General features: G+C 33.7%; 1 protein-coding gene across 3 annotated transcripts in view; it reads right to left on the bottom strand.

Moving 5' to 3' along the window:
- The window catches only part of LOC108904587 (protein phosphatase 1 regulatory subunit 14C), a 113152-nt gene that overhangs the window by 21601 nt on the left and 63920 nt on the right, over positions 1–27631 (bottom strand). The gene's annotated exons all lie outside the window — the stretch shown is intronic.

The following is a 27631-nucleotide window of genomic DNA, read 5'->3' on the forward strand; positions in this document are numbered from 1 at the left end:
GGACACGACGAGACAGAAAATTCGGACAACCCTGATGTGTTTCGTGGACTCATAAATTTTAGTGTAGATCTTGACGACATTTTAAAAGAACATCTAGCCACATTGGTATGACCGGGATTTTCTGTGATTGTACCGGGAATTAGCTGTATGGTCCCGGATTTCGGATTTGCACGTATAACTCCCGGAATATAATATAATGTACATATATATAAAAAAAGATAAAGAAAAAATCATAACACGCCGAGGAAAATTAAAATTCGTTGAATCGTTGGTAAATTTCACAAACGGTTTTTTTTTATAAACAATATTCAATAATTTAATAAAATATATTTAGTTTATTCCAATTTATTATACCATCAGTAGGTAATTCGTAAATGGATATTTCAAAAAGGTATCAATTTCAAAAATCATTCTTGTGAAAATCTGTATTTTTTTTATAAATTCATTGTTCCTTGAAATTTAGAAGTGCCAGGAAAACGCGTGACCTTGAAAATTTTAAAATTTTTCGCCTGCGGCGCCGTTTAGAGACTCCGGGCACTTAATATCCCGGAATTCAATTAAACAAATGTAACAACCCTAAGCAGAACACATTCAATCAATGTTCACGCGCCGCCACTGATTGGTAGTAACATATGGAGCCGACCATGAATACTATGAACTTAACTGGACATTTTATGTACAGCGATTCTAAATAGAGCCAACCGAGCTATCGACGCAACCAGTGGTTCCAAACTGTTTCTTCATTTTATTGTAGTAAGTCGATAGTTATTTAAAAAAATATTCATTTGCAAAAAATATTCCTGCCAATCGAGTTTTCGGACCTTATTTACTCTTCAATTACCTGTTATAATTTTTTAAACACTGTATATAAATTTTACAATAACACTTTTCAGTATAAGTATACAGGGTGTCCCAGTAAGGTAGGCGACAACGATATTAAGAAAAGTAAGTATAGGCCCTATAACCGCGGAAAAAAAATTGATTGAGGAACATGACGCTAACGAAAAGACATTTAATTACCAAAACAAAATGCTTTTTCTGATCAGACATTAGGGGCTTCCCACACTCTTTCTGTCGAAAGATAGAACAAAATGTCAATAACAAAAGTTATGCGCAATGAATCCAGCTATCAATATTTGTACTATTTAATATACCTGCATAGGAAACAATTCTGAGAAAAATTCAACTCTACGTTTTGATATCTAGGTTGCGCCTCCTAGCGGCCGAGCTACGAATTTGAAAACAATTTCCAGCGATTTCTCTTGGTCTATATTTTCTCTAATTTCGTACCTTGCCTACCTTAGTGGGACACCCTGTATGTGTAAAATTCGGCTTTGAAATTTAATTACAGTTATTATACATTTCACGCAAATAATTTTAATAATACTGAAAACAAAGTTTTTTTGACTGAGTGAAAATTTCAATTTCAGCCAATTTAGTGTCGTCAAAAAAATTTGGCATTATTGAGTGCGGGTTGAGAGTAATTTTATTCGTTTTTCTTTTCTTACAGTGATAATTTGTATTTTTGCAAAGCACGTCGTTTAATTTGTCTCCTCCTTAACTTAATTTCAAATTCCATGATTCATTTTCGGAAACTTCACGGATCCATTCACAATTTGGCCGCGACAAAACATTCCGTACGTTACTCTTTCTCAAAGACGGAGAAAGCATACATACTTCTTCAATGCCAAACGTAGCGTATCACTCTCCATACCGTTTATGTCACTGCGATAAAGCAGGCTTGAATAACGCCAGAATCGAAAACATAAATCGAGCTGTTTATGATCCCCTGCGAACACCTGACGTAGGCTGTTACAAGTTGCAATAAAACAAAAGAATGGCACGCCGAACAAAAGCGATCTCTGCAGATGGTTACTCATCGCCGACTTTGCTTTGTTTTAAGCCCCGGGCACGCCTGATTCATTTGTATTTAGATTCGAGATTTTTTTTAGTTCACGGTATGCGTCCGCTTCATTCCAGCATGATTCAGCAGGAGAAACACCGGCCGAGGTGACGAATTATTCAATACTTTCGATGTACCTACTCGGTGGTTCAGCTACAGAAGTGAGTCATGTTTGAGGTAGTACCGTTCTTTTTTCTAATGAGTACCTTACATCGCGATATACTTACGTCACTTTGTATACGTCATATAAGAAATGGTTTGCCGCAGGATTTCGGTAAGTTTGTTTAGTAAAGTTTATATGCAGCATACGAATTGGGTTCATGCCGTGTTTGCAATATTTTCAGTTTCGTTGAGATAACGATAAAAAATATCCCTCCAAGGTGATAACCATCTATAACAGGGCGTCGCTGGAGACCGCGAAATGAAATAATGGCACGGCGCCATATTTCCAAAGGGCTCCCCTTTAAAAAGGTGATTTATTATTCGGCGTAACGAAGCTTTTAAGCCACGAAAATTATTACGTTGGAGGTTTTTAAAAGTTTGTGTACATATCACTGGCGCATTCGCCATTTTCTACAATTAATCCTTTTTATTTTTAAAATAATTAAAGGTATAAATAAATTTGGTAGAACGTAAGCCCGAAGGATCAGAATAACTTATCACAAAAATTATTGAACATCAGTTTTAATTAAATATATAAAGGTTTGTTTTTTCAGAGTGATTTAAATTATAGAGACTCATTAAGTGAATTGAGTGCAAGGACGAAGGCATCTTTGACTCCTGAAGAATATTGTGACATATTTCACAAATCAGAAAAAAATATGAAAGGTAAAATTATTTTGATTTTGGAAAAACTAAATATTGAAAGTAAGTAATTGAAATAATTTAAAATGTACAGTGCGACCCATCTGTTTTTAAGCCACCCTATAAACTCTTTATTTATTGCGCAATTATAACCGATTTTTTTTTTAAGATGTAGAGTTTGATGGGTGTGCTTTGTGAAGGAAAATGAGCGAGATCCCACAAAATCCAAGTTGTACTAGGTCCGTTTTTAGAAGTTAGGAATTTCATATTATGGATCAGGGAGAGAAAAAATATATTTACGCTACTGGATTCACGACCCCCCAAAACGGGCCAATACCAAATTTTATCAAAAATTTTTAAACAACGATTTTGTAGCCAAATCACTTCTCACTTCACAAAGTCTTCACTTTTTTTTCATTAGGTAACTTATTGTTGATGAAGTTGTCCATGAAGCAAAACAAAAAAAAATTAATTAAACTCTAATAATGTGGTATTTATTAAAATAATTATTAATAATCTTAGTTTTGACAAATTTAAAAATAAAATAATGAAACTGAAACCAGCAAGTTAAATAATTATATTCTTGTCACTTCTACCAATCCACCATTTAGTTCTATGCACTTCTCAATTCATTTACGTACGTTCGTAATTACTTTTTGTATTTGGTTTGAGGTAGTTTCTTCACAGGCTTTGATTATCCTAGCACGTAGTTCGTGTACAGTTTGTGGTCTCGATTTATAAACTTTTCAATACGCCCCAAAGAAAAAATCTAATGGCGTCAAGTCCGGGGATCTCGGCGGCCACTCAATTAAAGGACTATTTCGTCCTATCCAACAATTCTCAAAGTGTTCGTTTAACCATTTTCTCACCGCAGCAGCATCTACATTCTAATTTAAACTTCACTTTTGCGAATACTGCCTCTTTGCGATTATAATAAATTTTGTATTCTCAGCTAATCAATGACGACAATTTTGGAACGACACTACCCCATTTGTAGTAAATGTGGCCTCATCACTAATAAAATTTCACTTAAAAATTTAGGATTATTTAAATATTCTCCCTGTAGCCAATAACAAAACTCCAAACATATTTCTTCATCTCCTAATACCAAAGTATGGACAAATTTTGGTTTAAAAGCTTTGTTTCGTTTTTTTGCCAGGTACCTTCTGATACTTTCTCTAGGGATATCAAGATTTGAACTAGCGACTCTAATATTAGCCCGGTGATTATTATTAAAATATTGTAAAATTTGGCTATTTCTCAAAATTCTATGACATCTAGTTTTAAGTAAATTTTTTGAAATACAGTCGTACAATTTCTATAAACGAGATAAATTTTACAACAAACTAATTTGTCACTTTTGACAATTAGCTAACTACCTCATTTTCTGTTTTGCTGCTTCATGGATAACTTATCAATAATCAATAATAAATTGATGAAAAAAAAGTATAGACTTAATATATAGAATTTTTGATTTGGCTATAAAATCGTAATTATTTAAATTTTTCTTGATAAAATTTGGTATTGGCCCGTTCTAAGAGGAATCCAGTGGCGTAATTATATTTTTCCTCAAAAAAAACCCTAATATGAAATAATTGAATTTTACTCCTAAAAATGTACGTAGTACGTCTTGGATTTTGAGAGAAACGCTCATTTTTCTTCAATGCACACTTCATCAAGCTCTACATCTTCGTGACACAAAACCTGTGTTATCACTCATTAGAGACACTGCAGTACAATGTTACGTTGCAGTTAACGAAGAAGTTCTATTATACCTAACAAAACTTCCGTTCCCTTGCTTAGTAGGTACTTAGGGGTTCTTTTTTGGGTATAATCTAGTATAAGTATGTTCAATCAATTAATACATACCAGGGCCTTGTACAAGCCAAATACAATGCCACAAACATAATTCATGAGCAACGAGACAAATATGATCGCCTACACCGCAAACGCATGTTGCGAATGTAATGAACAAATTTTCGAACAAATAATGCCTATTTTTTGTCACTCATGTGGCACATTTTTAGAAATACCCGCGTAAAAAAGTATTTATTGTCCTAATTTTTTTTAATATAGAGCTTTAAAAAGCTTTATTTTTAATTATCAAAGCCCACTTTATATTTTATTCATTGTCAAATTTGATAAAAATTAATTAAAACTTTCTTTATCATAAATCTGACTACGTCAGTAGGTTATGTACCTCAATATGTAAAATTAATATTAACGCATGGTTTTTATCATTTATTTTTTTGTTAAACGGGGAGAAGGCAAGCTCTAGTGTAATAAAAAATTAAATACACAAATAATATGTTCATTAATTTGCTATTTTTAATTTTCACTTTTAAATTAAAAGATATTTTTTTTATTTTAACATCACACTGTCTTAATGGTATTCCAAGAAAAATTACTTCAAATTGTCTCTTACTTTAAAGTACAGTATATTTGGCGTATTGTAATATCAGTTCAAACTCATACCATAAAATGGGTACTAGGGCGTAAGTTACCTACGATTTATTGCTAAATAAAAGTTATTTTATTCTGTTCTGTGCATAATATTTTATTCATATAAATTAAGACCGTATATACGATGCATAGATAAATATTGTTGGAATAACAAAGTTTCCATCATTTGAAACTGTTTATTTCATATCTGTTCTGTGATTTCAAGATGAAATACTGTTTGAATTCCTTGGATATGTTCCAGAAAGTTCACACAAACACACCGAAAACAAATATTCATTGTCCGAAAACACCTTAACAGCCTTCTGATAAGAAACTAGGGCTTCTCATGTCCTACTTAGAACTTAGTACCAATTTTTTAACAAAAAAATATATTCGTCTTGTGTTTCTATACTTAATAACAAAAATCACGTCCTTTAAAAACAATTACTCGATACTTAATCTAATTTTTTTTCTATCGCGCATTTAAATTTAAGATTTGAGGCAAAGTTTTCAGTGAGACACCAGGTAGATTCAAGGCCTCTACGCCAACGAGCTCCCGGTTTTCATTGCGATTGTTCTCTTCTACAAGGAAACGATTAACATCGACGGCTACACCCGATAATGATTTCTCGTTAACTATTACTGACGACCCAAAGATAGAATAATGACATAAGACATAAGTGACCGAGTTCAGATCCATCTGCATTAATCGTACATGGTTTTACGATTGCATTACTCAGTCTGCAGCGTTGTTCAGTTCAATACAATAGGTGTAGTCGAAGTGCTATATTTAGCTCTCTATACGGGTAGCCCATTTTAGTTAGGATCACAGGGTACAGGCTAGTCAGTGATATGAAAAAATTTCTGGCTAACTTGATTGGTTTTCGACATGTACAGGATTTTTTGGTTGACTGATTGGCTTTAAATTTCAGTTGTGAAATATTAATAGATCTAAAATGTTAGAACGACTGCAATGTGGTACAGGGTTGGCTGTAGGTGGGGTTCCCTTTTATGTAATTTTATTCATACAAAAAGTGGCACAACTGTTGCCTCCTTATAACAGCACTCTTTGTACCCATTTCAAAAACGAAAATTACCGCTCAACATTGACCGAGGTCACTAGTATTAGCGTCACTGTACAATAATATGTACATGTCGGCCTCGGATTTAAAGCTTCGCATCGATCAATTTATTCGGTACGTATCTAACAGTGCCCTAATACCTACCCTGTCGGCCTAGCGTGCCGGTGAACAATATTGCCGTTTACTAGCATAATATTATAAATTACTACTGTTTATTAATCTTGATTGTCGCACAAACTTTCGGATCTCTAAATATTACAAGCATATTTGAATGCTTCTCATATGATTTTCTTCCATAAAGTGACGGACTCATTTTCTTCGTAATTCATATTTTCGAACAATATAATCTGGTCTATATAAAAATTACTTTTCTTATGTAGGTGTTACAGTGTCAAATCTATCATTTTTTGAAAGTTGCCGCTTTATTATTTCGTGGAATTTCAATGAAACATGAAAAACAAAAGGAGAAATTTCGCTATTTATATAATTTTATAAATATTTTTTATTTATGTAACATTTTTATCGAGTTTTACCAAAAGAAAGATCTCTATTGTTTCGAAATTAAATCAAACTTTCATGTATAGTTTGAAAATTTGAGAAAATGTATTTATTGGTAATAATTTCGCAATTGTAAAAATAATCAAAATGTAAACTGTCGAATTTTCACGCAATTTCTGCCAGGCCTCATTTTAGGAGAAATTGTATGATTTTCAATATGACAATATTTTTTCCATGTGTACATCGCAAACTTTTAATTTGATAAAGGAAATTTCCTTGTCGTATTTATATGACGCAAAACAGCTGGATCGTTCGTCGGCTGTCTCACCTATGGCACACTGATGAGGACTAATAAGTCCGAAACCGGTCTGTGTTTGGTGGGTTAAACTGGCGAACGATCCTAACTGTTGCACTAGGTGTTGCGGGTATAATTCAATGCCGGTAGGGGCATATAGCCCTCGGAGTAGTTGTTCCTCGCAACACTGACAAATTAAACATTGTCTTCGCCCTCTGTGGTTGGCAGTCGTGCAACAAGTACCTCCAATATAGCAGGTCGCTTCCTACTGTAGCCATTTGAATGGCACAGTTGGGAGTCAGCACGACAGATGGAGCCATTTGCGCTCCCGCGTACAATACATCGCAAACTGTTCTATTGCTTTGCCGGGTCCTTCGTCCGTCACTCTGAAGGACTCTACTTATTTGCACCGAAGTCGTCCAGACACGAAAATAAATCTCAAATGACGAGCCGGCGTCCTGTTAAGTTTGTTCTTTTAGTTTCCCATATCGATAAATTCGAAACCAACATCAATATTCCCTGACCTAATTTCCACGGTGAGGGAGGTAGATAGTGCACCCGCAGCCGTTGGAAAACAATGCAATCCTTTACTGTCACGGCATACTAAATATAGCCGTCCCTGGAAAACCAGTTATGCGTTCACAGTCCGAGAGGAAAAGCTTTTAAGGCAGCCGTCATGTGTGTTTTATTTCAGAACGAGCTTTATCCGTATCATGCCTGGTTAGTAACAGCTATTTTGAGGACGTCACAATGTACCTAGTAACATATATTTTTTCTATTCTATTTAACCGCACAAGATAAATAAATCTTCGTGCATTACAAAATCCGGCGCGAAGGACCAAAATCAATCCGAATATATATTTTTGATTTGACTGAAATTTTAATACTCAAATTGGTCAAATCCGGTCCTGTCTACTTCAATTTGTGTTAATCCAAGTTTACATTCCACTGAGCCACATTAGAAATTAGTAAAGTATTAATACAACAGGAAATATAACTCTACACACCCCAGTGACATCGTTACATAAACCACGATCTTATCAACAGGAAAATCTACAGCGTCGTAATTAACTATGTTAGCCTTTCTGTTTCCGCTTCCCACATGCATAAGGTAACAAATGAACGCCCAAAAATAACCTTGAACCGAACCGATCGCGATTTTTTTCTGATTGAAGAAGTGCTGCGTTCAGTATAAACATTCATGACGTTTCAAATTGTGAGTGTATCATATTTATTAATTTACTATTGAAGCTAATTTAAATCAAGTCTAAAAATTATAATTTGATGAAGTCACACTCTATGACATAAACAAGCAGCTTCAAAGCAAGATCAATAACTAATGATATTGTAGGTAACAACTACTCTGCGGGCTAAAGCTCCGTCCAGCATTGCATTACACCCGTAATTAATAAATTAACAAAAATGTGATTATATCAGTAGTTCATTAAAAGGTTTTCTTTGAAGTAGCTATTTGTGTGTGTTTTTTTAAATTGTGTTGTCATGATTGTTAAAAAATATTTAAAAATTTGTAAATAATAATAATGGATTAAATTAGAACCTTTTGCCAAACCAAACCACCAAAACCAAACCAAAAAAGAAAAGTTATTGTATTTCCTTAATTTTTATTATCGTACCACGGCGGAAGTTTAATTAGAATAAGTTTCACGCACGCAAACACGTTGTTCGCGAACCGAAGCGAAGATTTTTTTTAATGTAACTTGAGAAAGGACGAGCTGGTTTAAACCGCTTTCGTGACTGGGCGAGGGTTCTCTTTTGCAATTTTTCGGCCTCCTACGTTACGCTTCCGTTTTGAGGAAATGGGTGAGGCACAAGTTTATTAATGGATGCCATGTTGTCGCCGTAAATCAGGGGATAAGTTTACATGTGTTTCGGTTTGTATATGCGATCTAACAAGTGCTCCGTAGATCGTAAAAATAGCTGTTACATAACATTTACGGGGTTCGTTTTGAGTCCCAGGGGGGAAGCGAGAAATCTGGTGTGATGTTTTAGATCCAAATCAAGTAGGTGGTGAAAATTTATATCCGGAGTATCTCTGCACAAAAATATTCTCCCTCTAAGTACATTTCGATAAGAAAGGTAGTTATTCATTAGATCATTTTAAGGAAAGAAGGTTTTATCTCTTAAACGACTTAGTTTTTAAGAAATAGGGTATTAAAGTTTTGGAATCAGATCTAAATATCTCGATTTGTTTGACGTAGATTAGTGCTGTCGCTTAACAAAATAAAGGTAAAAATTCGTTGAATTTGCATAGTTATTTCGACGCCACTGGTTATTTTGTAAATTTGGTTAATTCGATTGCTAATTAAATATTTCAAAGAGAAAAGTTCTCTTGCATCTTTTTTAAAAACATGCCATTGATTTCCTTTAGTCTATAATAAAATTAAATAAATTAATTAATAATTACTATAAAGTTGAGTAAATCAAAAACTGTTCGTTTAGTAAAAAAATTAAAGAAATTTTTTGTTGCAAATACAATTCTAAATAACGTAATAATGTCTACCGATAGTTGTCAAAGTGTACATAATTTAATTTTTGTAACTTCCTCCACAAGAAAAAATAAAAATGAATTTTTTTTCTCTTATTTTGATGGGATATAAATCTGGAGTGAGTGGGCGGAGAAGCTTTTTAAATAAAGACCCTCTTAATTTTCAACGACACTTCATTTTTTCGCAGTTAATTATTTACACTATACAGGGTCGGAAAGTCCCCATGGTTCATCGGCCGTTACGTGAGAGCGATAAAGTAAGTCATAGAAATCCGTGCGATAGAGAAGGATGCCTATAATGAAGGCGTCTCATAGTCACCGCCCGTTTCGCCCTTCCACAAATAACTTCCACTTGTAATTCAGCGACCGGTTATCATCTTTGTTTTCGTCGTTTGGCTTTTCTTTAATAGATGTCACTACTTATACAATTTCGACTTAGGTATTCAGATATGTCAATACCATCCGTTAACAGAGGGCAGCACAACGCGTAATAAAGAAAACTTTTTACAGTAGCTAGTACATAACTCTGTTTATAAATCTAGTGACCTCGTTTCCCCTACTGAGAAGTTATTCAAATGGAGTATAGTGCTCAGCTGCATTTAAAGTTCATTTAGTTGTTATTTAAGTATACTTTTTAAATTGACTTAAAAATCTCAAGAAGTGTGTAAAGGCAATTAAAGGATACGCAACGGCATGGGTGATACCGCTTACGAACGTGAGACCATATCCTTCATTCAACTGCGCAGACATGGAGTCGCGCGCAGCGGTGATGGGAACGTACTCGAGACCATGCTCTCTACCTTCATTTGTTCAATGACGCGCGCAGCGATACTGATGTCATAGGCGACGCAAGCTACGTAAACCTATAGTAGGATCATATTCGATGCAAAGTAATAAATCATTGCCTGTCAAGGGATCCAGTGCAGTACGGTTTTAAGGGGTTTATAAATTGAATGACTTCTTTATGCATTATGAGGGAATGAAGGGATCAGTTCACGGTTTCTACGAAAATCCCTTTATTCTCATAAACTATTCATTTTAAATGTAATTTATTATAAATCCAATTTGTTCTTTAAATTCCACATATATACTATATTTTACCTCTGTACGTGCCACTGTTGTTTACTTGTTTTATGGAGGCGGTCTATGATTTACGACCAAGCTCGCCAAGTTAGTATTTGACGTATAACCGACCACTTCGTACACTCGATGCACCTGGGCGACTACAGCTACGCACAGAACACAGTGCGTATGAAGCGGCTTTTCATATTTTACATTCAATTTCATTTTAAATTTGAAATGGTTCATCTTACGCGTCCTAAAAATAATGATTTTCACACGATTTTCCTTTGATAAAAGACAATATTTTGCTCTACTTTGCATCGAATACGATCTTACTACAGTTGTACACGCGACAGTACCGGAAGCCCATCCGAGGCCACGCCCTCTACCCCACTCCACAGGACTGGAGGAGCGCGTTTGCACTGACATCAACGGGAACGCAAGTGGAACCTCCCGTCTCTGTATCGTGCAGATCTACACTGACGTTATAGTCATATATGTAGAAGTTCTAATAGTTGGTCCGCCCCCACACAGCCAAGCCCGAGATTAACAAGGACAGTTCGAAGATTTATAGCTAAGCCTAAGGATGTGAAAGGTAAATCTGCAACTGGCAGCGATCAGGTACACAAGTCACGGCATAAGAACCTGAAAAACTATCGTACTGTAAATAATTCCAATATTTTTCCGAAAATGACATTTACACCTATTAATAAAAGAAGGTATTTTTCTTGTTCATTCGTTTTGAGAATCCCGGGTTCAGAGTATCCCCAGCGCTAATCTCGCGCGCACCTCATTAGACCAGCCCAATTTCGATGACAGCACATAAATGGATAGAGTTTCAGTGGGCAACCGGTCCCTCGTTACTGTTTATCCTGTACCCGTGCCATGTAACGAAATATTTAGTGAGACTAATGACTGTACGAGTCAATAAGTTGGAACTAATTCGACCGTCTGAGGGCGATCGATCGTAACAAATTACTTACAAACAGGCGTTAACGCTCTTATGAGGATTACTTTCGAGGAGGTCTCGTCCGGCGGCCACACACGCGCACGCAAAGTTCGAGACTTGCATGGAAAAGTACGCTTGGTGCAAAACTGTTGCTGAGCTGGTGAGCTGTAATTTTTTTTATTGCGATTTACTTGGTATTAAAATAGGGTAAGTGGTTGAGAGATGGATAGTTAGGAGAGACAATCAGCTGTTAATAATTCATCCATAGTCTATCGGAGAACGTCACTTTTTCAATTATACTTAATTGTAATGTAACTAGCTGCATAGAGTAACTACTGCATCATATTTCACATTCTCAAGAGATAAGCTCAAATATGGGTTTAGGGAGTGCCACCAATTTTGTGGCGGATTTTGATAAAATATTCGTATCATCAATCTTTAAATAGTTTCGTCAATACAGAGTATGTGAAACTTGGAGTGGTTTGACTTTGCATGATTTTGATACAATACAAGCATCCACATCTTCTCCCTGTTGAGGAAAGAGGAATTCCAAAGTATGAAAAATTAAAAAACGAGTTTTTCATCATTTTCATTCCTTTAAAACTGCAGAAAATGTTAAATGCTAAATAAAAATTAATGCATAAATTGTTTATATGCCACTTCCAAGAAAAGTGCAAAATTTTGTGTAAAGGAAAAAGTAGATTGATTACGAATATTTGTATGAATTCTGTTGTCCATGTCTCATTTATTTGGAGGATAATTTATGTTAAACTTTATTTTTAAAGATTCTACTTTTATACTAACGTTTCCAAATGTTTCAGGTGACGACGTTATAATTTTTAATATTATTATAAACAATAAAAATCTTATTAATTAACATTTATTCGAGATGATGTCCATCCATCCTTTTAGTCTATATATTTGAATGAAACAAAATATAGCTATACATAGAATGTCCTCCCGATCAGAGAGTGCAATTGGAAAAACAATTGAACCTTACGGGTACTTTAATTTATTTTAAAATATGGCCAAAGAATATATATTTTGAGAAATAAATTCGTCTATTTTCTGCAAAAAATGATATAGGGCTAAATATTAGACACTTTATGTTGATAGTGATTCATTTATTGAACTTTCAATTTGACCGGAAATAAATTTTACCATTAATACTTATTTTTTTACTAACTTCGTACCGTTCCACCTGATGCATTATATGGTATTTTTTATTTAAAATTCAGCAATATATAATATGCCATACTTTTGATGTTGTATAAGCTAAATATGCAACAAAATAAAATTGTTCATATTTAGAATGATTCATGTTTGTCTGAAGACTATTGTTGCTTGTAAGATGACACCACTAATAAAAATAATATATGTTAAATACTTTAAAATTTATCAATAGTCGTATTGTTTTTAAACAATAAAATTGTTTTAGTTTTCCATAAATTTCGAAATTTTTAGAATGGCTATCTATTTTATTTATTACTTCTCTCATTAAATGACATATTTTTTATGTAGATAATATAGTGTTTTTATTAAAGTCAGCATTGGGATGTCGTATATCTTGAAAGATACAAGGTTGGTAAGATTAAGGCAAAGTTGCGTTTGTTTTCAGTTTGAAGTTATCGATGAAAAATTGAAGATTTTAATTTAAACAAAACATTAGTTTAAACGAAATTGTGACAAACGTATTTATCATATTTCAAATGCATTAATTAATCAATGAGTTCGAAGCATATCTTGCTCTTCTATGACTACATATTTGAATTCTCCACAAAGAACTATCATTATCAGAATGTCAAAAAGTCCATCTCTTTCCAATTTCGACTAAAAAACTAAAAAGCAAAGTATCCAAATATTTCAGTTTTATAGAATAATTATGTAATAAAAAAGATATTAGTCTAAATTTCATTAAATACAAATAAAGTTAATTGGACAAATGAGTTACTGTCACCTAAATGAAATATCTCTAATTGTTCTTATAACATTCTTTGCTACTTGATTTTGTTTTTCATCTACAAGGTGTCCCGAAATTCATGCAACAAAATTTGGTCACAGATTCTTAAGACAAATTTAGGGGACCCGTATTTTTTATTTTTGCCAAGTGGCCCCCTCTTTCGGAGTTACAGCCCCCTAAAGTCCGCCCCTAAGAATAATATATTTTTTTATATCTCAGAACCCTGTTGTAGGAGAATCACTAAATTTGGTACACAGGGGTTTTGTGACATGTGGAATCTGATGGTGCTACGTTTTTTGGCGGGGAACCCCCTTAAGACAATTTTTTGTGGGCCCCTTTGTCTTTGGAGCCAAATAAATTTGGTCGCATATTTTAATTTCTTAAAAATTACACAGGTCAACAAGGGTCACTAATATTCATTCTCGAAGGATTTTGGTGCGCTGAATCCGAATCTGGCCGCAGACTTGCTCTATCACGCGTCAGGTTTTTGAGATCTATACTACCTATACCTATACTCCGCAGTCGAAATTATAGAGAGTAACTCATCGCTAGCTTTTAGACTAGTAAGGGGGATGAAGCGTGCCGGGAATGAAAATCCATTGGCGTGTCTGCGTAAAAGGCAACAAGATATAGAAAATATTGAAAAAAGATAATAAAACATAACATCTAATATTTTTTTACGGTTTTCTATAACCGGCACTTTGATCCATTTTAATTATTACAGCATTTTAAAACGTCCCAGTTGTATTTTTTTAATTTATAAATTTATTATAGCCATGGAATTGGACTCCTCGTCTACGCTTATGCTATGACGTTTCTCAGGATAGGTAAATCAAGTCCGTTTACACCCACTAAAAAAGCATTTCCCTATTCCCTACCAAGTGCAAAAGACAGTGATATAATATAGATCGACGTTCAATGTAACTCAGTCTATAGACGATTATAGATTATATCGATGTGCGTAGCGAGCGGCACAAAGATAAATAATATTGAACCGTATAAAAATCAATTTATATTTTATACGCATTATGGTAATAGTGTTTTTATATTATGTACGAGTCACTCTCTCTAATTTCGACCGCGGAGTATACATATAAGTGCAAAAAACACTGTTTTTCGTCATATTTGAGGTTATGTAGTAATGCCATCTATTATTTTTTTTAAAAAAACTACATAATTTAAAAGTACAAGGCTCCCTCTTTTGAATGCCGTTGAGTTTGCTCAAATATCTTTTCTTTTTCATTGAGACATCACATGTTGAAATTTCTAAGTCTATCAATTTCTTTCTTTCTTAATACGCGAAAATCTACTAAGGCTCTCTTAGACGTCAAACAGTTGATTGCAGTTCAGAAACTTCATACTCAGAAACCTTCAATACATACGAACTCACAAACTCCAAATCCACAAACCCACAAACCCCAAACCCACAATCCCTAAACCCACAAACCCCAATTCCACAAAACCCGAACCTACAAACTCCAAGCTTACAAACCCCAAGCCCACCAACAGTTTCTGAATTGCAATCGATTGCTTGATGTCTAAGGGACCCTTAGTAGATTTTCGCATATTAAGAAACTGAGAAACTTAAAAATTTCAACATGTGATATATCAACGAAAAAAAAAAAAGATATTTGAGCAAACTAACGGCATTCGAAGGAGGAAGCCTTGTACTTTTAGATTCAATGTATTAGTTGTTTCAAAAATATTAGATGGCATTACTACATAACCTCAAATATGACGAAAAACAGTGTTTTTTGCATTTTAGGTTAGGATATCTCAAAAACCCGACGTGATAGAGCAATTCTGCTGCCAGATTCGGATTCAGCGCACCTAAATCCTTCGGATACATATATTTAAGTTTCTGCTTCCAAAAGAAAGTTTGTTGGTCTGTGTTATCAATCCACTAGAAAGCCATTAAATTTAGAAACTTTTTGTCTCTTTATACTTTTTTCGTAAAACGCAATGTTTTCGAGAAAAATGTCAAAACGTAATCGAATGCATTTCGTGATTCGCCATTTTCCTCAAAAACATTGCGTTTTACGAAACAAATATTAAGAGACAAAAAATTTTCTAAATTCAATGGCTTTCTAGCTAACTAATAATTTAAAAAAATAAATAAATTTGCGACCGAATTTTTCTGGTTCCAAAGGCAAGGGGGCCCACGAAAAAGTGTCTTAAGGGGTTTTCTCGCCAAAAAGCGTAGCACTGTGTGATTCCACATGTCATAAAACCCCTGTGCACCAAATTTAGTGATTCTCGTACAATATGTTTTGAGATATAAAAAAGACTTCTTAGGGGCAGATTTCAGGGGGCTGTAACTCCGAAAGAGGGGGTCAGTTGGCAAAAAGAAAAAATACGGGTCCCAAAATTTGTCTTAAGAATCTATGACCAAATAATTTAGTTGCATGAATTTCTGGACACCCTGTACATCACTTTAAATCGATATTCGATTGTTTTTATGATTCCATATCCATATCCTGTTTCTGGGGGTCTTTTTACGTATGTCTACATCTTATCACCCCCCCCCACCCCCCCACCATTTCTCTACCGTAAAGAGGTAAATCGCGATAAAAATATAATAGATCTATGTAATAAGAATTTGCTAAAATGTCTCTATCGTAAAGTAACAAAACAATACTGTGTGTGTATGAACCACTTCAGACCTTTGTCGTCAACAGGATGTAAGAAGAATCTCAAATTGCTGACTAATTTCCATATACGGGCAATCAGGCAATAATCTTGGCCTTTAATTTATTTAACAACTTCATAACACACCCGTGTAATTCTCAGTAATCATTGATATCTCTGTCTATTCACGGATAAAAGATAATCCAGTAAACGAATAACGCGATGATTAGGACTCTTATCTACATTTTTTAATCTACATTTGAACACAATTGCAAGTCAAAATTATGTAAATTTAATTGCCATCATATTCACCTGGCTCGAATCATGTTGATTTTTTCTCAAAACCCTGTTCTTTTAGTTAATTAAGGACTTCTTCAGACTAAATTATTAATTAGCTGAGTACTTCAAACAGTTTTTGAATTAATACATGTGCGTTTAAACAACGATTAAGCAAACAAAACACCAACAGGTGACGCCACTCCATGAACAAGAAAGAGCCACTTTTCCACACATGATTAACGTTTAATTTACCGTCACCTGTGGTTTTCAGGTTGCAGACGTGGGACAGTACCTTTCTTTTTTCAGAGCATGTCCGAGACCGGTACGAAAGAGCAAAAAGATTCACCAGACATGTTACATTGTCGGTATTTATGCATTCGGACTCGTACAACTAACGAGGCCAGTGCCCACAGCCCGTTTCCGGTTAAATATTGAATTATAGATTTATACAGACCGCTCGAGCAGCTCGAGAGCTCGCGTTGCATCGGATTATATTTAATTTACAATTCATTCGGATGGGAGGCTAATTATTCGATTTAAGTTTGTTGTTGATCGTAACCGAATCAGCCCTGGAAAATTTAGTACATATGTAGAGAATATTGTAAGGAGTTATTCTTCGTTATAAGACAATTTTAAATGAAAATTATACGCTTTTCTCAAACCATTTTCGAAATAAATATTTACACTGTCGAAGAAAAGTTAATTATTAGTCAGCAGCTGAAATTTTTTATCAAAAATTGCATTAAAACCACACCTAGCATAATTAAAATATCAAAAAACTACTAATTTTTTTCCTTTTCTGCTTTTGAATTTCTACCTACTTTTTTTCTCTTCTTCCTCTAAAGCAAATGCTATAATATTCGATTCACTGTTAGAGAGCATGTTTTTCTATACATATATGGCTGACAGTTTTCAAGATGTGTACCCATATAGTCATTGATTTTTTTTACTGTTATTACTGTTTCGTCTAAGTTTTAAAACTAGGATATCTCAATTAATGATTCAGATAACGACGTAAATCGAAAGAGAAATTGTTGAGAAAAGATAGGACTACAGTTTAATTCAAGTATATGGTGTTTCAAATGTTGAGGGGGAAAACTTATTCTTCCCTTTCACCCTGTATATTCTGAAAATATCAATGAGAACTTTTGGAAATTGAAAAATGAACCTACTATTAAAACTCTCGAGTAGACTTTTGAAAAAGTTGAAAAGTTATAACAGAAAACTCTTCATATTCCTGCCTAAACTACCCCTACCAGATCATACAAAGTGTCCCATTTTAATATACCAGACGGCATATTTTTTTAATTCGACTTTTATAAAAAAATGTTTCGAATAAAAGTTAGCAGGTTTCGAGGGGGTTAAATTATGGCGACCTTAAATTTGACCTTGAAGTCAAATATCATTTCAAGGTCAACCTTGATTTTTTGAATGGAAACCCATATTTTTTATTACAGATTCATATTCTGTGGGAAAAAATACGTAATTTTTGTATGAAACATTTTTTTGAAAACTTCTCGTGAAAGTGCGCTGTACTTTTAAGCCTCCCGCGCACTAGGTAGCCTGGCTGAAGCAGCCTGGCTGCGGCAGCCAACATTTTGAGCAGCCAATGCCAACAGCCATTCTTTAGGAGCCAGTATAGTTATTCTGTTTATACACTGTGCTCAAGATGGACGTAGAAGAGGCAGTAATTATCTACCTTTTAAGCAGAATGAAACGAAAAACAAAAAAGAAACGATACTGGATTCACCCCCTTCTTCGTGAGAGGCACTCAAAAGGATTATTTCAAAGCTACTTTCAAGATTTAAACAACATCCCGAATCTTTTTTTAACTATACAAGAATGTCAGCGCAGTGATTTTATGAGTTGTTAGATAATCTCAGGGAATCGATAACTGGTGTCAATACTCGGATGCGAGCTTGTATAACCCCCGAAGAAAAGTNATTAAAACTCTCGAGTAGACTTTTGAAAAAGTTGAAAAGTTATAACAGAAAACTCTTCATACTCCTGCCTAAACTACCACTACCAGATCATACAAAGTGTCCCATTTTAATATACCAGGCGGCATATTTTTTTAATTCGACTTTTATAAAAAAATGTTTCGAATAAAAGTTAGCAGGTTTCGAGGGGTTTAAATTATGGCGACCTTAAATTTGACCTTGAAGTCAAATATCATTTCAAGGTCAACCTTGATTTTTTGATTGGAAACCCATATTTTTTATTACAGATTCATATTCTGCGGGAAAAAATACGTAACTTTTTTATGAAAAATTTTTTTGAAAATCTCGCGAAAGTGCGCTGTACTTTTACTGTTCCATTTTAATTCTCAGGCTAGTATCTCTAGAAATAAGCAAAATGGTGAAAAAAGTTGTTATGTTTCAGGGGGGGGGGGGGGATCAAATTACCGTGACCTTGAAATTAACCATAGTCAAGTATCAAGGTCATTTCAATGTCAGCCTTGATTGAAAAATAAAAAATCTAGATTGACCTTGAAAATTGAATCAAGGTCACCATAATTTGACTCACTCGCAACCTGGTAACTTTTGTTGGAAATATTTTTTTACAAAAGTCGAATTAAAAAAATTATGCGGCATCTTTTTAATATACAGGTTAAAGGGTTGTAACTTTTTTATAATGCATTCTAGAAGGAAATTTTTATTATATTTCTACGAATTTTGTTACATTGTTTACTACTTTGTACATCCTAAGTTTTTTAATTTATTTTTTGATCGCGGGAAACTTGNTCCCAGTGCGCTTGCCAGATTAAAAATTCGAGGTTGAGTAGGCTGCCGCAGCCAGGCTGCTTCAGCCAGGCTACCTAGTGCGCGGGAGGCCTTACTGTTCCATTTTAATTCTCAGGCTAGTATCTCAAGAAATAAGCAAGATGGTGAAAAAAGTTGTTAGGTTTCAGGGGGGGATCAAATTACCGTGACCTGGAAATTAACCTTAGTCAATTATCAAGGTCATTTCAATGTCAGCCTTGATTGAAAAATAAAAAATCAAGATTGACCTTGAAAATCGACTCAAGGTCACCATAATTTGACCCACTCGCAACCTGGTAACTTTTGTTCGAAATATTTTTTTTATAAAAGTCGAATTAAAAAAATTAGGCGGCATCTTTTTAATATACAGGTTAAAGGGTTGTAACTTTTTTATAATGCATTCTAGAAGGAAATTTTTATTATATTTCTACGAATTTTGTTACATTGTTTACTACTTTGTACATCCTAAGTTTTTTAATTTATTTTTTGATCGCGGGAAACTTGTAAAGCTTAATGTTTTAGACCTTGTAAAAGAGAAATTCACAAGTATTTTCTATCAACATTATCTACTTTTAAATTCGATTTTTGAGAATAGGGACATAAACATTAACGGTAAAATGGGTAGACTATAATAAATCACAAAGATAATGTAATTGATAAAAAAAATTGCTATCAATGGGACAAACATCACCATTTTTTTTTTAAATTGGAAAACTGAAATACACGGTAAACTTCGGAATGAATCATTCTTAGTATGCCTCAGGGTTGCAAATGTAGGACTCGTAACTCAATGCCACCTCCGGCGAAGACAAAATGTTTTGAAAAGTGCACAGCTTTGAATCACGGCGATAAATGTATTATTTTAAAACGACCAAGGCATTAGTACTCGAGTGTCATCTTTAAAATTTACTGGTCAACGGAAATATGACTGTAACTTGGCAGTGCTCTTAAGTATGCCATCTAATTTTGGTCGGTGGAAAATCGGCCAGATGGTCTCAAATTCCTAAAGATCATAAAGAAGTGAATTCGATACGTTGTACAAATCATGGAACATACAGTTAGTACAAGGTGTCCATTTAGTGGTCTTCTATAATGTCTTTGCCCTTAGTGAGAGAACAAAAATTACGCTGAGATAATGTTAATGAGACTGAAAACATCACATTTTAAAATTGTTATATACGGGGTGTCCAAGTAATGACAGAAAAAATTGAAATGGTGGAATCCCTGTTGTGTGTTGAGAAAAAAAGTGCTAATGATCATCTCCAAATATATTTGATATAGATTAATGAAAGTTGGTTTAACTTAATAAAAGTAAAAATTCACTAAATTTGTATGCAAATATATCAACCAGTGGCGGGAATATTGAGAGGGATCCTATTTAAGAACTCCAGAATTTCGATGCCACTGAGTATTCTAGAAATACACTTGATTCCCAGCATTTCAAAGGAAAAATGTATATTCAACTTTATTTGCAAAACGACTTGTTTTGGAGAGACAATTTTTTTTTTATCTAAAATACGCTTGACACACAGTTGAATAAATCTAACTTTAACACTGTTAAATTCACAAAATTATATTACAGGAATTTTTGTTGCAAATATGATTCTAAATATACTTAATGCAATCATTAAAAATTAAAAAAATAATTGACACCGAAATATCTAATTTTCATAGTACCTATTTAAAATTGCATTTGCGAAAAAAGTTCCTAACTTGGTGATAATGATGAATCTATACCTTTATATCGATTCTATAGGTCTATAGGTCTATATCGACCCCTAGGGGTCGACTCGGAACAAGGGGTCCATGTCAGCGAAAACAAAAATTGGGTGTGCATTTAAGCAAGCCATGACCGAAAGAGTGACCGCAAAAAACCTGTGATTTTCGCCCGTTTTTTCACAATTCGCAGAAAATTAAAAAACATACATAAAAATATGTTTTTGGTCGCAAATAACTTGTCGTAAAAAACTAAAATGAGCATAGCTTTTAGTATTTTGAAAATTTTAAAAATCACCCCTACTTAGGGGTTGAAAAAATGTCAAAAATGAAGAATTTGAATATTACCAGTTGATATAAAAACTATTAGGATGTGAATTATCTGAATATTTTTTTTTTGGAATTTTTACAATTATTTCTGACATTCTCTATTTTTGGGGATGATTCCACCCCCTGATCCGCGCTTAAGGGTGGATTTTCTAATTCAACATGCTTATTTCAGTAATGAAAATAAATTTTTCTTTGTACCACGAATCATTCGATAGAAAAATTCACATGCTAATAGATTTTATATTTACTGGTAATATTCAGTTCTTCATTTTGGGCGTCTTTTCAACCCCTAAATAGGGGATTTTTGAAAATTTTCAAAAAACTAAAAGCTATGCTCATCTTAATTTTTTACGATGAGTAATTTGAGACCAAAACCATATTTTTATCTATTTTCTTTAGTTCTCTGCGAATTGTGAAAAAATGGGCTACTTTTGGGGTCACTCTTTTGGCTTTCCATAAATGGAATAATTCATATAACACAGATAGTACCCATGTACTTACATAATACTTTCTTGTAATAGACATAAAGTACAAATGAAGTAAATTTTTTTATAACAGAAAAACATAAATGTTTATGAAATATGATGAAGATTTGGGGAATTTTATGACTTCATGCTTTAATCTCTTTAATCATTCGAGATCGATGATGGGATAAATTCTCCGTCGTCGCGTCGGGTCAAACCAATAACTTAATTGTATATTTCATAAAATTGTGCAGTAGGCAATTCGCTTTGTCACCGCAACATTTGTAATTTGTAAAAACCAGCACTGTGTCAGCTGTCAAAAACACATTTGAAGTTGATGAATTTGTATAGCAATTCAATATTAGAAAGGCGGGGATCTACCCAAAACAAATAAAATTGGCAAGTATTCTACGAAACAAAAAAGTTTGGGAACCTATGATTTAAAGCTAAAAATAAGTCGCAAATAAACTCGTTTCACGAATAAAGGACATATTTATTATGAAATACGATTGTAAATTAGAACTAATCAAATTTCCAAAATACTCAATGACGTCGAAATTCTGATATTCGTGTTTTTGTGATATTGTAACATCCTGTATCTCGAAAACTTTTTCATAAAATTTTGAAACAATACTTTATTAGGTCTGTTCCATAATCTAATACAGGAGATACTAAAATTTGAATTTATTATAACTGACCTAAACATATTTTCAAAAAATCATGACTTCCTAACGTGGTATTTCCGAGTGAAATAAATTTAGGATTGCATGGAGACCTTAGAAAAACTTCAACTCGAAAAAAAATCATTATCTTCCATTAAAAAATACACTTTTATGCGCCAGACATTTTTGCAACACTTTGTATACACTAATTTTAAAATGTGTCATTGACATTTCCAAAATTATATTTTCTCTCTGCATGTGATTAAAGAAGAGGCCGCTAAATGGACACCCTGTATAATTAAGCCATAATTTTTTAGTTGTCCCTGTACCTTCATTCTACTTGGAAACAATATTTTTTTAAATTTTGGATAATTACTAATTACTCGCTTGTCCGTGGAGGTATTTTTTTAGCGTATATATCTGGTATCAAAAGCTACATGATTTTATTTGATAAAAAATTTGGGAAACTCCTTAAAAAACTTCTTAAAGTGATCTGAAGTTTGACAAATCGTCAACTTCCTTCCGCAAAGCTATAAATTATTCATCTACGCCCAAAATAACCAAGGAAAGGAAAATATTGAAGTTCCAATTTGGCCAGGGGACTGTCAACAAAAAAAAAGAAAATTTATTAAGAGAAATAGACACATTATTTAGTAATAACTGTTACTGATAAAAGTTTTAAGCTTCCGGAATAATATTTTTTAAAGGAAATTGTTGTTTGTCACAGACACGCTTGTAAGCAAATGGAGGAAAATTTATTTGAAGGTAAATCAAGAAAATAAACTTAAATGATTGTAAATATCACGTCTTAACTCGACTTTCGTATAAGTCTGGTCAAGTCTGTGGTCAAGGATTATGGGTATCACCTTCATGATGATTTTTGCAAGATATCGACACAACGGGAAGTAGTCCGGCATATTTTTAACAAATAGGTCTACGACACCAAATGACTGACAATGACCCGGCTTTTTGATCATTTTTAAACTATACACCTGGAAACGAGGGCCTCCGAAAATAAACCAAAGAGAAAAAAAAACAACAGTTGACATATCAATTACAGGCTGTATTTAGCCCGAAATTAAAATGCCGTTTTTCCGCTATTCCTTGGACTTCTTTTTCGAGTTCACCGCTGGCACCGTGCCTGTAAACTGTTTATTTTTGGTGCGTTGTAAATAGTTTCTAATATGAGTAAAGTAACGACTAAGTAAGATGGAACGGATCCGGAGCTATTTCTGTTTACTACCAAACACTACGCCGGTGTATCTAAAGCAGTTAATTTACAAGAGCTACACGATATTTTTAACCTGGTTTAGATGGAGGTTGAAATGTACTGTTGATAGCTTATATACTCCGTAGGTAGTGTGTTAGACACTGTTATCATTGGGATTTTAATATAGTTAGGCGCCTCAGACATTTAAGAAAGTAAATCTTTCATTCCTGAAATCTGCTCCAATTTATTTGACTTAAATTATTGTTTTACTGTAAACGCAGAGGTTCTCGGAACGCTAAATACTTTTCTGATGGGTAATATAATCAGAAGTGGGATTAATTAGCTTGTTGTGAGTATTTTCGTACGTAGTAAGACTGTTTTATAAGCTCGATCATTTATTCGTTCATTGACTTCAATCGTTATTATCAATGTCCTTAGGACATTCGACACTTTGCATGTTAATTGTATATTACGTACCAAGATCCCTAGAAGAATACGGCAGGTTTGAGTATGAGCGGTAGCGACTACTTAAATGCCACAAAAGTCTGTAAATGCACATTTCTAACGTTGCACGTATACTAGCTTTTAGTATTTATATTGTCCTACATTAATTTGAACTGTAATTCTCAAAAATGAGACCCTACTTGAAAAATAAGTTGGTTGGATATAGTCTAAAGAAGTCTAATTGTAAGATTTAGACGAAAGTAGAAATCAATTAGAAATCGCTGCATATTTGAAATTATCACATCTGAATGACTATACAAACCACCATTTCAGATGCTCCTCTTAATTATTCCTGGGGAAGATATTACCTCCATCAAAAGAGTTGAAGACGTAGAAAACATTGAGAATATTTTGGTTATAATTGTACATGACACCAAAAAGAAACTTATATTTACCATAGGATCATAGTGGATCAATGGATATATACATTGTAGCATAAATATAAGAAAAAAAAGCAATAATATAATAGATTTTTGTTTTACTGTCGCCACGAAAAAAAAGCCAAATAAAACTCCCAGATGTTTCTAGTTACAGTGGCCACTGCTTAAGGAGGATCTACCGCATTCCTTGTTGACACTGGGCTTACTCAAACTCTTAAAAGCAATGGGATATGGCAATCAACATGATGTCTGACTGAGGGAGATGTTGAGGAATGAATAAGATCGTAATGTCAAATGGATATTTCACCAAGCACCATCAAGCTAAAGACACCTCACTCCAAGAAAGTTGTTCAAAAGTGGTGGTGAACAACAATAATTTTCAGAAAGAATAAATTGTCGGGCTCGTTCCCACAGTCCACAGTAGCTGGTTGTTTGGCGTACGATGATTTGTTGAGGAGATAATAGAGGGATTAGGATTAGGAAGTCCCGGTTTTATGATATATGACCGTTTATACTTATTTGGGATATAAATTATATGAAAGAAAAAGGAACATATCAGGAGAGAGCAGATTCACTTCAAATATACAATGAAATAGCTAACTATAAAGGGTGTTTCTGGAATAGGTGTGCTCTTTTGAAGGGGTAAAAGAGGACCTGAAAGTAAATAATTTTGATTAAGCAACCTGTAGTGTAAAGTGTCTTGTGTTCCAGAAAATTAAAAGAATTATTATGTGAAACTTAGGCCGACTCCGCATAGCCCCACTTAATCAACTGATTAACCGTTTACAACGCAGTGACCAGATCAGGTTCAGTGTGGTTATTTTTCTCTTTCTTTGATTTGATAATTTTTTATCTTGAAAATATGACCATAGGTTACGAATGAAAATTGTATATTTTCACGTCCTCTGTTGCCCATTTGAAGGAACGCACATCTTTTTGAAACACCCTGTACAATGAATTCGTTTCTATATTATTATATTAATTATATTAATTTTTTTATTTGCATCCCTACTAAAATCCTCATTTATTTTCTTCGTCTGGGTATAATTAATAAGAAGATTGCCACTTTGCTGGTGATAGGAAAAACGAATCAGCGAAGCTTTATAATTCTCAGGAAATTAAACAGCGGCATTTGATGTCGACGTCCAACCAATTTAAATATGTAGGTCAATCTGATTACTTATCAGTTTGCCATCACTTACGACAGAATTACAGCTGCTGATGATCATTTGGTTTGGCTATACTTCATCATCTGCCCTCCCTTTGCGACCTAATTTTTGTCTGATATTTGTAGTGTTTTCTGTTCTGGTTATTAAATTATGCGAGGTTTTTTTATTTTGACACTCAAGTCAAGGATTTAATAATAAACATAATAAAGTTAACTTCAAGTTATTTTTTTAATTAAAGTATGTACTGTATATATTTACATATTTGGTCAGAGCAATTTTTTAAAATTATAGTTGTACATGGCTTTTTTACTTTAGGAGCTGCTCTGTCCTACGATCTCACACTATACAAAAAATGGAAAGCAAATCTGCGTTGCAAATTAAGATCCTTAGCTGCTGCCCACTGCATCTTTATACAGGGTGGTCCCGAAGTAATGGGCCAAAATTCATGGGTAGATTCCCCACGCAAAAATATTGCGATTTAACCGAACTTACCTTAGTCCAAAAGTTGATAGTTAAAGAGATATAGGGTGTTAAATGTAAAATATTATTTCAGTCTTTTTTCGTTTATTCCTTAGGGCCAAATTATTAAAGTAAGTTTAACTTACAGTTAACTAACAATAAGCTTAGAATGTGATCAAATGCAATTAAAACGTACCGACATCAACACATTCTAATTTTCCAGTTAGTTAACTGTAAGATAAACTTATTTTAATAATTTGGCCCTTAACAAATGCAAATATCCTCACAAAATTTTGGGGTTTGAAATTCTTTGGGTAAAGAAATTGAAATTTGTTCACATTTTGGTTAAAGTTCATAGAGGGCAGGTTCACAAAGACAGTTTATTGAAAAAAAATAACCGACCTTATTTTGCAGAAAGTGATATACTCAGGGACACATTATAAACTTTTAGGTGATGGTCATCCAACTTCCGATTTGATCGCAAATCAATTTCATAAGAACTACTTTTCTTACCAACCTCGTATATTTTACTTGCGTCATATGTAATTTTTTATTACGTTTACAGCGATATGTAATATATTTTGTCATGTGATAAGAGAAATAATTGAAAAAACAGAAATATTCGTATCTACATGCAATAAACGCATTTCAAATAGAACAAAAATAATTATTTAAAAGAAAACAGGACTGTTAATGCATCTTACAGTTACTTAATATATGATTTTTAGAGGAAATATTTAAAGTTGGAGGTTATTCTTTCTTATAAGTAACAATTGTTTTTTCAGAGTATACTTTCCAATTTTCTTTTTATACAGGGTGATTCACGACTTATTCACACAAATTTGGGAATAGATACCTACATCATGAAAAATGGAGTCAATATCGTAAAACAAATTTTTGCAAAATCCTTATAGTTTCCGAGAAAAAAATTTTTGTAGTATTTTCAACCCTTAGATCACTGGGCTACTGTAGTCTAGCGTCATTAGCGCTGTGCGCTGTGCTCAATGCGCTCCCTCTCCGCGTGACCCCAAGCGATTCCGAATACTAAAATCCAATTTTAGTAGTAAAATTTTTGAGGTAGTGTTTACATTAGTTGTTCAAGAGTCAAAAATGTATAGCAACTCGGAGTTGATGGATATCGTTTTAATTTATGGTGAAGCAAGACAACATTTGTGTTAGTTCGTAGTAACTGAGTAAAATGGAACTAAATGTGTTTACACGTCGGTGGACAAAATTTTGAATAGTTGCTGTAACATCAGGTGTGTCAAATTATTTTATTAATTAAAACCACAAATTAATTTTATTAATTAATAGTAACAATAGCGGTAAAGGCAGTTGATTTGTTGATATAAAATAGGTGTTATAAAATTTTATATATTTCTTGGGAAAGAAATTCTTTCAATTTTTCGTCCGTTAATTTTTTATTACACATTGCCGCCGTATCGGTTGCCGACTGCAAGCTTTGCTTTGCGCAAGGTGAAGTTTTACAATAGACCAGATTTTTAAATCATTTTCGAAATGCCCTTTTTGATTTTTTTACATATCTGTATTTGTAAGAGTCCCCTAT

The sequence above is a fragment of the Anoplophora glabripennis genome, unplaced genomic scaffold (assembly GCF_000390285.2).
Source record: "Anoplophora glabripennis isolate ALB-LARVAE unplaced genomic scaffold, Agla_2.0 scaffold131, whole genome shotgun sequence".
NCBI lineage: Eukaryota > Metazoa > Arthropoda > Insecta > Coleoptera > Cerambycidae > Anoplophora > Anoplophora glabripennis.